Source organism: Dama dama, chromosome 9 (genome assembly GCF_033118175.1).
Source record: "Dama dama isolate Ldn47 chromosome 9, ASM3311817v1, whole genome shotgun sequence".
Taxonomy (NCBI): domain Eukaryota; kingdom Metazoa; phylum Chordata; class Mammalia; order Artiodactyla; family Cervidae; genus Dama; species Dama dama.
The window spans coordinates 12,788,638-12,800,984 of NC_083689.1; the positions used below are offsets into that span (position 1 = coordinate 12,788,638).

At 39.4% G+C, this 12,347-nt stretch overlaps 1 pseudogene; it reads right to left on the bottom strand.

Moving 5' to 3' along the window:
• Positions 1-11,970, bottom strand: part of LOC133061580 (olfactory receptor 7A17-like) — a 32,840-nt pseudogene extending 20,870 nt beyond the window's left edge.
• Between the last annotated feature and the right edge of the window lie 377 nt (positions 11,971-12,347).

The following is a 12,347-nucleotide window of genomic DNA, read 5'->3' on the forward strand; positions in this document are numbered from 1 at the left end:
AGAATGTGAGGGTGGGATATTTCAAAAGAACAGCATGTATACTATCTATGGTGAAACAGATCACTAGCCCAGGTGGGATGCATGAGACAAGTGCTCCAGCCTGGTGCACTGGGAGGACTCGGGGGGAATCGGGTGGAGAGGGAGGTGGGAGCGGGGATCGGGATGGGGAATACGTGTAAATCCATGGCTGATTCATATCAATGTATGACAAAACCCACTGAAATGTTGTGAAGTGATTGGCGTCCAACTAATAAAAAAAAAAAAGATTTAAAAAAAAAAAAAAACAGAAATTATCTAAAGGGATCCATGCGGTTCCTTGAGATAAGTGGGAACTTCCAAATATTTCACAAACAAACTTGGGAATACAATGATTAGATTTGAAAAATGAAAAATGGAAAAATCCTGGTTATAAGAGGTATTACAAAATGTAAAATAGAGTTACATAAATTGTATAGAGAATTTGAAATCAAAATAGAAATCCACCCCTTCCCCTCCCCCCAAAATTGAAGAGGCATGTTCTATGTTTAGAGTCTCATCAAAGAGTGGCAACATTTGGCCCTTATGTTGAGCTCTGCTACCCAGGGTGCTTCTTAAGTCCTAGGATAAATAGACCCTTTTAGAGACACCTTTCCAAAGAGCATTTTCAGACCTCTCTTTAAGTCTTTATTTCTCAGCCTGTAGGTGAAGGGGTTCAGCATGGGTGTGACCACAGTGTACATCACTGAGGCTGTTACGCTTGAGTGTAAGCTGTGGGTAGCAGCAGAGCTGAGGTACACTCCTAAACCTGTACAGTAAAATAAGGAGACAACTGAGATGTGAGATGCACAGGTGGAAAATGCTTTATACTTCCCCTGAGATGATGAGATTTCACGTATGCAGAACACTGTCTTAGAATATGAATAAATGATACCAAAGAGGGAACCACCAGCCAGGAACACAGCTACAAAATACATCACCATGTTATTGAGAAAAGTGTCAGAATTGGCAAGTTGGATCCTTTGATTGAGTTCACAGAAAAAGTGAGAAACTTCTAAGACTGTACAGAAAGACAGTCACCACATCATTAAGCTTTCTAACAAGGAATGCAGGACACTGATCATCCAGCACACCAGCACCAACAGCCAACAGAGCCGGGGTTCATGATGACTCTATAGAGCGGGGGGCGACAGATGGCCACATACTGATCGTAGGCCATCATGGTCAGGAGGAAATTTTCCAACTCTGCAAACAGAATGAAAAAGTACACCTGGGTGATGCAGCCTTCAAATGTTATGAATTTGCTCTGGGTCTGGATGTTCCACATCATCTTTGGTGAAGAGGAAAAATTAAAATTTTACATAACCTCCTGCTCCATAGCGTCACACAGAGTCGGACATGACTGAAGAGACTTAGCATGCGTGCATGCATTGGAGAAGGAAACGGCAACCCACTCCAGCATTCTTGCCTGGAGAATTCCAAGGATATAGGAGCCTGGTGGGCTTCCATCTATGGGGTTGCACAGAGTCGGACACGACTGAAGTGACTTAGCAGCAGCAGCAGCTCCTTCTGCCTTGATAACTCAGCTTGCTCCTTGCAAAGCGTGGATCACGTAGGTCATGTAGTCTCAGAAGGTGGGGACTCACAATATTAGGAACTGGAGCTTATCTCACTCACCCATGTCCTGCTTTTTGCAATCGCCAAGCCCCTGCAAATCTGCTTAATCATGCCTGTCCATGTATAAAAACTCTGCAACCCCTTTGTTCGGGGCTCAGAGCTTAGAGGGTTAACTCCTCTGGGCCCGCCGGCATAATAAGCCTGAGCTCTCCAACTCTCTGAGTGTGGTACTGGTTTCTGCAACATTTCTGGAGGCCCCAGTGAGATTCCAACCATGCTGGCCCTTTAAGTTGCCACACTGGTGGCTTGGCTGAGTTGGAGCAAAGAAATCCACCAGAAATCCAATCGGGTGGAGAGGGAGGTGGGAGGGGGGATCGGGATGGGGAATACGTGTAAATCTATGGCTGATTCATATCAATGTATGATCAAAAAAAAATAATAATAAAAAAAATAAAGCAAATTAGGCAATAAAGGTTTTTGAAAATTGTCTAGAAATAAATAATATCTAGATAAAAAAAAAAAAAAGAAATCCCGAAACGAACAAGGAGGCGTGCCACCTGATGGTATTCCAGGTTCTCTTTCAGATCAGTGTTCTGACTCTCTGGACGGCCGAGACCCAACTGGACTCATCGGAGGGACGGACCAACCCACCAGGAATGGCCACAGGATCAGGTAAGGCCCCAGGCCAGTCCCCAGTCAGATCCTACTCCAACTGGGAGACTCATCACCTCCTTGGAGCTCCCGGGAAGGGAGCAACAGTTAAGGAAACCTGGGGACTCGGGAGAAAGGAGGCATTGTGATAACCTCTGAATGATTGTGAGTGTGAGATTGCTGATTGAATGGAGTGAGAGAAATTTTTCTTTTTGGAAACTGCAAAAACAGTTCTTTTTGCATATACAATTAAAAACAACTAGCTTGTTAAAAGGCCTACCTAGGAGAAACCTTGAAGTTAACCCTTTCCATGTCCTTAAAATACACAGCCAACTTTGCCTGAGACCTCAGCTTTGGGCAAATTAGAACTTCAAGCAAAGAAAAAAAAAAGGGGTAGGGGGGTGTAAAAGAGATATTTTAAATCTCAAATAGAAAACGACAAGATCTCTGTCAATCTGTCTGTCTGGTTTATGTATATCTCTGTGTATGTCTTTTGTTTTTTTCTGATAATATTGTTGAAGTTGTAAATGAATTCTAATTTAATTGGCCTTAAGAAAAGTAAGCGCTTACAAATCAAACAATTCTAAATACAAGAAAAATTATCCTAAATAAATTTCAGATTCATGTGAACTGGGAAATATTCAATATTAAATATCTAGTATTAATGCTTGTTTGTTAATCTAATAAGGAAGTAGGAGGTATGTTTTTAATAAAAAAAGTATAAAAAATAAAATTACATTTTATGAAGGGAAAAAAAGTAGGTCTGACTTATAGGTGGCTGTTAGAAAAAGTGATTAGAAGGTTTGTGGCAAGTGACCCTGAAAAAAAATTGTGCATGATTAGTACTGACCAAGTTTAAAATAAATTTAATTAAGTTTACCTAAATGAGTTTAAAGTAAGCTGGTGCAAAACTTGAATTCAGCCTTTCTCTCTGTTAAGAGGACATAACTTTCTTCAGATGTTGAACTGCTTTTAATAATAAATTTAACTTTCTTTACCTCTTAATTGATCTGTCCTATGTTTACTTTTGAAATCTTTTGTTAACTTTGGCTAAGTAAATAGCTATTATTTCCCAGTAACTTATATTATCCTACCTGACTGTTATAAATCCTTTTGATATTTATTGACAAAACTTCCTAAATAACTTGACTTCTAGCTAACTTTGGGATGCTTCAGAGGGCCCCTGAGACAGGTAACTTAGTAGTTACCTGGGTTCATTGGACATGTTAAATTACATGGGAAGTACTGCTAGAGGGGTGATAAATCTTTTCAGGTTATACTGTATGGTTGATGTTACTAAATAGATATCTTAAAATTGTGTGAAATTCATATAGATCTGATATGCCCTGATAAAATATGGTCAATTATAATTCTAGTTATCATATTAAAATTTTATGACCAGGTTTCTTTGTCAATTGCAATAGAATCAGATTTTAAACATGCCTTCTATGGTTTTAGTCTCATGCCTTTAGAAGAATACTGCTAGTTCTTCAAGATTTGTGGAAAAGACTTTCTAAGATTAAAGAGATAAACAAATTTTGTTACTAACAGTAAGCTGGTACCAGGCTAGAATTTGGCCTTCTCTTTGTTTAGAAAATAAAGTTTTCTTAGAATGCAGCTTTTGATAACAAATTATAAATTCTTTGTCTTTAAGTGATTTATAGTTGCTTTTAAAATCTTTTGTTACTTTGGTAAAGTAAATAAAGATTTAAGATTATGGTACATGTAGACAAAGCTCATTCTGCTTCTACAAAAAGTAACCCCTCACGGTAAGACTTTTGCTATCCTGATGTTCTTAAAACATGGCAATAGTCTGCTTCTAAATCAGGAAATTAAAAATGGATAAACAACAGCTGAAAATCAAAGAGCCAGGGCTATGGGAAATCCAAGATGGCTGCTTGGCTTTTCCCAGCTTCCTGACAGACCTCATTTTTATTTGATGGGTTAAAGCCTTCCCTGGCTACATTGTTAATGCCCTCACAATGAGTTCTAAAAAAAAAAAAAAAAATTCATGTTTCACTGAATATTAAGTTCTAGTTTGTGAATTAAGGTCTGTGCTTACTCACTTCTGAGATAGTTCTTTGCTATGTTATATTGCTAAAAAGTTTAATTAAGTTATTAAAAAGTACACTCTAAGATTGTTTCTAAAGCTTATCTCAGTAACCAATCTCTGGATAAAGGTCTGATGCTCCATGATGTACAACCAGGAGATGAACAGTTGGCTATAATTATTTAACTGAGTCAGATGACCTGGGGTATATTGAGCTATACCCAATAAAAGATCTTGACTTAAATTCTTGCTTGTGACCTTACTAATAGCTGCTAGCTATATTATTTTCTATGTAGCTTGCTTCAGAAGATTATTTCTTACATTACTAAATGTGTGACCGAGCCTGTGATAAACTGCTGATATGCAGTTTCATATGAGATCAATAATTGTAATAGTGTAACTCTAGATACGGGAAGAAGCAACAAGAGCAAATATTTTTCTGGACCTAGAGGTTAGTAAGGCAGGTATGTTCCAGAGACTTTTGCTCCTTACAAGGCCTGGTCTAGTCACAACACACTGAGTGGCCTGTCAATGGAATCTTTGTTAGGCCTGGGAATGAGCCTTCCCAGGACTGCAGGACACAATGATCATGAAATGTCCCCAAAATATGGTCAAATATGTGGCTATGAAGGGGCCCTGCTGATTGGAAGTTGACCCTCGTCAGCTGCCTCTACAAAGATTAAATCATAGCCACTACAAGATGCTGACCTTCAACATCCCCTTGAAAGAAGTTCAGGGTGGAGAGAAAAAAAATAAGGCACTTGGTGCTCTGGGAAGAACCCAGAAAAACAGCCCTTCAGATAGTCAAATGTTTTTAGGTAAAGATTTTTATGAGTCCAAATTCTTGCATCTTCTCTTACCTAGAGAAACACTAATGTCATGAACCAATGTCTGGACCTGGTTCTCCTGGCTAGCCCCACAACATCTTTCCTACTTCTATTAATCTTTGGGCCATATATCCTTAACCTTCTTGTTAAGTTTTTTCCCCGAGTAGTAGTATGACAAGAATATCCCCTGGTTAACACCCAAACAATGCTGGAACAAGCTGTCTTATTCTGTGGACTCTCATCTCCCTATGTAAGTGCACCCCAAAGTCCTCAGGCTAGTCTCCCTTTGAGATCTTGTACAGGAGACCACCCCCAGTGATAGAAAAGCTCAAGGGAGGCCACCAACAGCTAGCTGACCAGGAGATGTCCCAACACATCCAGGCCCTGGGAAAAGTTTTCCACTGTATCCCCAGTAAACCTTACAAAGGACACCCATTCCTTTGGGCAATTGGGTTCATCCCTATGAGCCAAGAGATGAAGTATGGGTTAAAGATTAGAAAAAACAAAACAAAACAAAACAAAAACACTTTAGCCAGTTTGGACAGGCCCTCACACGGTCGTCCTGGCAACCTCTACTGCTATTAAAGTTATAGGTGTCATCCCTTGGATCCACCACACCAGAGTCAAGAAGTCAGCAGCTTCCTGTGATGACACCTGGAAGGCAGTTTGGGACCCCCCCCCCCCCCCCCCTTCAAGGTCCAGTTCCAAAGACAACGGCCGTCACCCATGAAGGACTCTAAGCCCTGCCCTAGTCATCCAGAAGTTGACTAGTCAACGCATGGCAGAAGCTTGAGGATTCTTCAGCCTTGCTCCAGCCACATTCCGTCAACTGGCTGGTCAATGCGTGGTGGAAGCTTGAGGATCCAGCTATCAAAATATCAGTGGGTTTTCATTGTCTATTCTGGCTCTATCTCTAATCAGTATTATTGCCGTGCTCTTCATTACAGGACCAACTAGTCTCCCTGGCTGAGGTGGTTTTACAGAATAGCAGAGGGCTGGACCTACTGACAGCTGAAAAGAGAGGACTCTGTCTCTTCTTGAATGAAGAATGCTGCCTTTATGTAAACCAATCAGAAATAGTCAGGGACATGGCCCAACAGCTAAGGGAACAAATCATGAAATGGAGAGAGAAACTAGCTAATTCCTGGGGTGACTGGAACAGTATCTGGAGCTGGGCATTGTGGCTTCTCCCTTTAACTGGTCTTGTCTTCATATTCTTTGTGGCGGGCACTCTTGTTTGGCACTTGTATTCTCAATGCTGCTACCCAGTTCATAACCTTTCAAATTAAATCCGTAAAGTTACAAATGGTAATAGCTCAATATAGCCCTTTAAACGATGGGGAGCTCTGAATGTCCTACCAAAACATGAGATGATGCTTTCTACAATGAGTGATAGAAGCACCAAGAGGGGGGAATGAAGAGGAAAAGTTAAAATTTCACATAACCTCCTGCTCCTTCTGCCTCTATAACTCAGCTTGCTCCTTGCAAAGTCTGGATCATGTAGGTCACATAGTCTCAGAAAGTGGAGACTCATGATACTAGGAACTGGAGTTTATCTCACTCACCCTTGTCCTGCTCTTTGTAATCACCAAGCCCCTGCAAACCTGCTTAATCCTGCCTCTCTGTATAAAAACTCTGTAACCCCTTTGTTCAGGGCTCAGAGCTTGGAGTGTTAACTCCTCTGGGTCTGCTGGCTTGATAAAGCTGAGTTCTCCGACTCTCCGAGTGTGGTGCTTGGTTTTTCGAGTATTGGTTTCTGCAACATTGGGATGGTGGTGGAGGTGAAGCAGATGTCTACAAAGGACAGGTTGGAGAGGAAGAAGTACACGGGAGTGTGGAGGTGGGAGTCTAAACTGACAGCCAGAATGATGAGCAGATTTCCAAACAGTGATCAGGTACATGGAGAGGAAAAGCCCAAATATGAGGGGCTGCAGTTCTGGTTCCTGTGAAAATCCCAGGAGAAGAAATTCTGAAACTCCTGTGTTGTTCCTTGTCGCCTACAAGGATAGAGGAAAAATAACACGAAAAATTTGCTACAAATAGACATGTCTCACATTGTTGAAATGTTGCTTTTAAATTTTGCTGTCCAATATTAATTTTAATATTTGCCCATGGATTTTGCAATGTGTATAGGGTTCTGAGAAACAAAGTCTTCTAAAATTTCATCATGGATAAAGAATATCACAAATAAAGCATCATATATAGCATGTTCGATGGTGGCAGACACTATGAGGAAAATGAAAGCAAGTATGAGGAAAGGAGTTAGTGTGGCTACTGTTTCACATGGGTGTTCAGGCAAGACATGCAAATAGGGCCTTGAAGAATGTGCTTGTTTTAGATGTTAAAGTTTTTTCTTTTTAAGTCAATCTCTGGAGGAACATGAGCAGGAGGGAGAGTGATGAGTGATGGTGTCAGAGGATGTTGAGGAACCAGGTGGCCTCCCTGCTGCTGCTGAGACCTCAGATCAGGTGTACACAGTACACACCATGTCCCTCTTTGTTGTTTAGTCACTAAGTTGTGTCCAAGTCCTTTGCAGCTCCATGGACTGTAGCCCACCAGGCTCCTCTGTCCGTGGAATTTTCCAGGCAAGAACACTGGAGTGGGTTGCCATTCCCTTTTCCAGGGCATCTTCCCAATCCAGGGACCAAACCTGTGTCTCTTGCATCTCATGCATTGATAGGCAGATTCTTCACCCTGGAGTCACTTGGGAAGCCACTATGTACCTCTAGAAGTTTATGAAACTATTGCAAAGGTGGCCTGTGTGTTTAAATGACTCTTCTCTAGTACCTTCTGTTGATTGTGTTCTGGCCTCTATGAATGATAATCACGTTGGAATATGAGCTCAGTATCCCTGTTCTAATGATATTTCACACTCCATAGGACATCACGCACACACACACACACATGCACACGCACGCAGTACACCCTGACTTCTGAGGGTGTGTTATTATCACATATTTTTCATTCCTAATTATGCTCGTTGTGTTAGAGGTTGATACAGCTTAGGCTGATCAGATCAGATTATATACAAATGGCATCTAGAAAATCTAGTTTTTAATCTCAGGTACCAATAAACTTGTAGTATGATTTTTTTATGTCCATTTTCTGCTTTGTATCAAAGATACAGAAATTATTTTTCCACTGAACAAGTATGCCTGTATGTGTATAGATATACATACAGATATATGTTCTTTCTCTAAAGCTTAATTTCAAGATATGCATATATATTGGGAGAAAGAGAGAAGGAGAGAGAGAGAGAGTGAGAGACAGTGGACACAAAAGGTAATAAAGACCTAATTTCAATGGCTATTCACTCCAGGATTCTTGCCTGGAGAATTCCATGGACAGAGAAGCCTGGGCTACCGTCCATGGGGCTGCAAAGCATCAGACACAACTGGGCAACTAGCACTAACACAATCTCCGGTGGTTCTTAAGAGAATGTGGCAAAGAAAAGCTTCTTTGGTTCTGGTGATATTTTATTTGCTGTTATATTTCCTTGATTTCCAGGAAAAATAATGCATAACAGAAATAAATTTATCCAAAGATAAAGTGCTGATATCTTGATGGTCTGAAACACTTATGGATTGTACAGTCTCAAGAGAAAAATGAGCAAAAGGAATAAGCAAAGTTTCACAAAAGAATGTATACAAAGCACAATGACAATGAATTGAATGTTGGCTATTTTTAATAGCAGGCAACAAAAGTTGGTTTTCCTGTGCTTCCTTTATATATATGTGTATATTATATGTACAATAATATACATATACAAAACATATATATCATATGTATAATATATACACATATTATATATATGTATATTATATGTATATAAAATATATATATATTTTTTCAGATGGTATAGCTCTTGTTTATTCGTTTCAATGACTGCATAATATGTGACATACATATTCCACAGTTAAACAACCAATTAACTTCACCAGAGGATATTTATTTATACCAAACAAGAAACCAGAGTTGTATACTAAATGACAGGCATATCTGATTATATAATTTTAAAACATTTTTTGTAAAGCAAAAATAGAACTGTAAATACCATAGACAAATGTTAGATTGAAAAAAAAATCATTGCCTATGCAGACAGAAAATTACCATCTGATATATAAGAAAGTCTTCAGAAAATGATAATAAAAATATTTTCTAAAGCACAATTTTATTTTATTTATTTATTTTTAATTTCTTTTTTTCCTATTTATTTTTATTAGTTGGAGGCTAATTACTTTACAATATTGCAGTGGTTTTTGCCATACACTGACATAAATCAGCCATGGATTTACATGTATTCCCCATCCTGAACCCCCCTCCCACCTCCCTCCCCATCCCATCCCTCTGGGCCATCCCAGTGCACCAGCCCCGAGCACTTGTCTCATGCATCCAACCTGGACTGGCTGGCTATCTGTTTCACACTTGAAAATATACATGTTTCGATGCTGTTCTCTCAGATCATCCCACCCTTGCCTTCTCCCATAGAGTCCAAAAGTCTGTTTTATACATCTATGTTTCTTTTTCTGTCTTGCATATAGGGTTATCATTACCATCTTTCTAAATTCCATATATATGTGTTAGTATACCTTATTGGTGTTTATCTTTCTGGCTTACTTCACTCTGTATAATGGGCTTCCTTTATATATATATATATATGACTGTTTTAACATGGTCTGATAGCAGAGGAGGCAAATTTCTTTCTCCCTTTTCACATGTGAATTCATCTATTTGTTGTTCTTGGACTTTGACATTTATGTAAAGACATGAAATAAAAGAATTTAACAACATGAATGAGGCTCATAAAATAAAATTACATTGTCAATGACTTGGAAACAAAAGAATATAACAGAATATTTTTAAAATGTAGGGAAACTGTAGGGTCTAATTTATCATTTCATCTTCTATGAAGATTTGGTGATTTCAATGTGCTTAAGGAAGTTAAGGGTGATCTTCGGTCAAACAGTGGTGGAAAATGCCTTTCAAATAATGGACAAGTGTGATTCAACATTTGGAAATGGATTTAGATTCAAAAGTTCAAAATAATAATAAGGAATAGCAGATGCAAAATTTTTGGAAAAACATATAAAGGCAGTTTCTTAGCACTAAGCATGCAGAACTTTCACTATCACTTTGTTTAGAACAATAATCTGCAAGTGAAGAATATTAAAATGACAGTTTTTTTTCTTTCATAAAAGGAAGCAATGGAAAGAACACATGACGCCTTTGTCTATGAGATTTCCCAGGCAAGTATACTGGAATGGGTTTCCATTTCCTTCTCCAGGGGATCTTTCTGATCCATGAATTGAACCTGTCTCCCGCACTGACAGGAGGATTCTTTACCACTGAGTCCCCAGGGAAGCTAAATATATATGTATGTACATAAAGTAAATAAAAGGCAAAGATCCAGCTTGTGGGAAAACTCTAATTCTTTATTTGAAAGAGTGCAATGAAAAACAGAAGCAAAATTCTTTCATCCTACCATACAAAAGCGAAGGGCTCACCGCTTGAAATTTGCTAAGTAGAAAGATCTTAAATCTTCTGAACATACACCGTGTCCGACTCTCTGTGACCCCATGGACTGTAGCCCACCAGGCTTCTCTGCCCATGGGATTTTCCAGGCAAGAATACTGGAGTGGGTTGCCATTTCCTTCTCCAGGAGATCTTCCCGACCCAGGGACTGAACCTGGGTCTCCGCATTGTAGGCAGACGCTTTACCGTCTGAGCCATCAGGGAAGTCGAACATACACACACAAACACACAAAACAGTAACTGTTGTTACTTAGCTTGACCTGATGATCTTTTCATAATTTATACACATGTCATTGCATTAGGTTTTATACCTTTAGTATATATAATATCTATACATCAAGTGTCTCAATAAAGATGTTTTGCTAAAGAACTTTTACATCTTGATATAAAAAGAGAATTAACTCAATTTTAAAAAGCAAAGGACTCAGATAATTCGTGGTAGAGAAAGTAAATGGCTAACAAAATCACATACATAGTTAGCCTCATGAGAAATGAAATAATTCCAAAGTAAGATCATTAGCACATACATACCCTTTAACATCTTAACAAATTTTTTATTTACTTCACAGAAGGCACTGTGAAATAGATGTCTCAGATACTATGAAATACATGTACTATTGTTGCAAACATGTATTTCCAGGCTATCCTTGACATGGATCTTTCTCAATATAAAAACATGGTTAATTATGGCCCATCATAAAAATTAGTAAGAAATCTCTTCATTGTATATTCCTCCATAATTAACACCCTGGGGCTTCCCTGATGAATCAGTGGTAAAGAATCCGCCTGCCAGTGCGGGAGATGCTGGTTCAATCCCTGGGTTGGAAGATCTCCTGGGGAAGGAAATGGCCACCTACTCTAATATTCCTGCCTGGGAAGTTCCATGGACAGAGGAGACTGGCGGGCTGCAGTCCATGGGGTTGCAAGTCACTAAGTCAGACACGACTTAGTGACTAAAGAACAACAACAACATAGTTGATACCCATATCAGCCCTCCAGTTAATTGATAAAATATTTGGATACATGTTCTACTTTTACTGGAAGTACTTTATGCCTCTCATCTCTCTTCAAATTGGGCTTCCATTCCTATCATTTAATTGTCATCCCTGAACGTTGCCTTACTGAATCCAATGTTCACTTCTCTTTTTTTGTATCATAAAGTTACCTTGATATTTAATCCAGCAAACAAACCATCACAGTGATCTCTGTGCTCTGGGTGGGGCTGGTGCTCAAATGGCATCAGGTAAACATTCTTGGATTTCATTTTCTCTGATTTTTTTCATCAGTTGTCTTTTGGGTTCTTGGACTCACCTGCATGGGAACTCTGAGAAGTTCTTTGTGTGGAAATCTGAATCCCTTCCTGGACACTTGAGGAGGAAGACTGAAGCTCTGTCCCCAGACAAGACAGCAGGAAGGGGTCAAGCTTTGGCCTTTTATAGCCTCAGGACTCCAAGAGCAAAAACTGCGTCTCAATCATGCCCAGGCTGTACAAGCTCCAGGATGCAGCAGAGGAGGTATTTACAGCTCTCTATGTCTGCTCATTAGATACATTTCCCTCATGGTGCTACAACCTGTAATTCCCTGTGGGACTTCATCTGGACAGAAAGGCTTTTCCCCTACTGTTTCTTTGCTCCTAGGATACCACTTATAAGCCAGGTGAATTCAGTTTTTATTGATCCTTCTCCATTAACTCA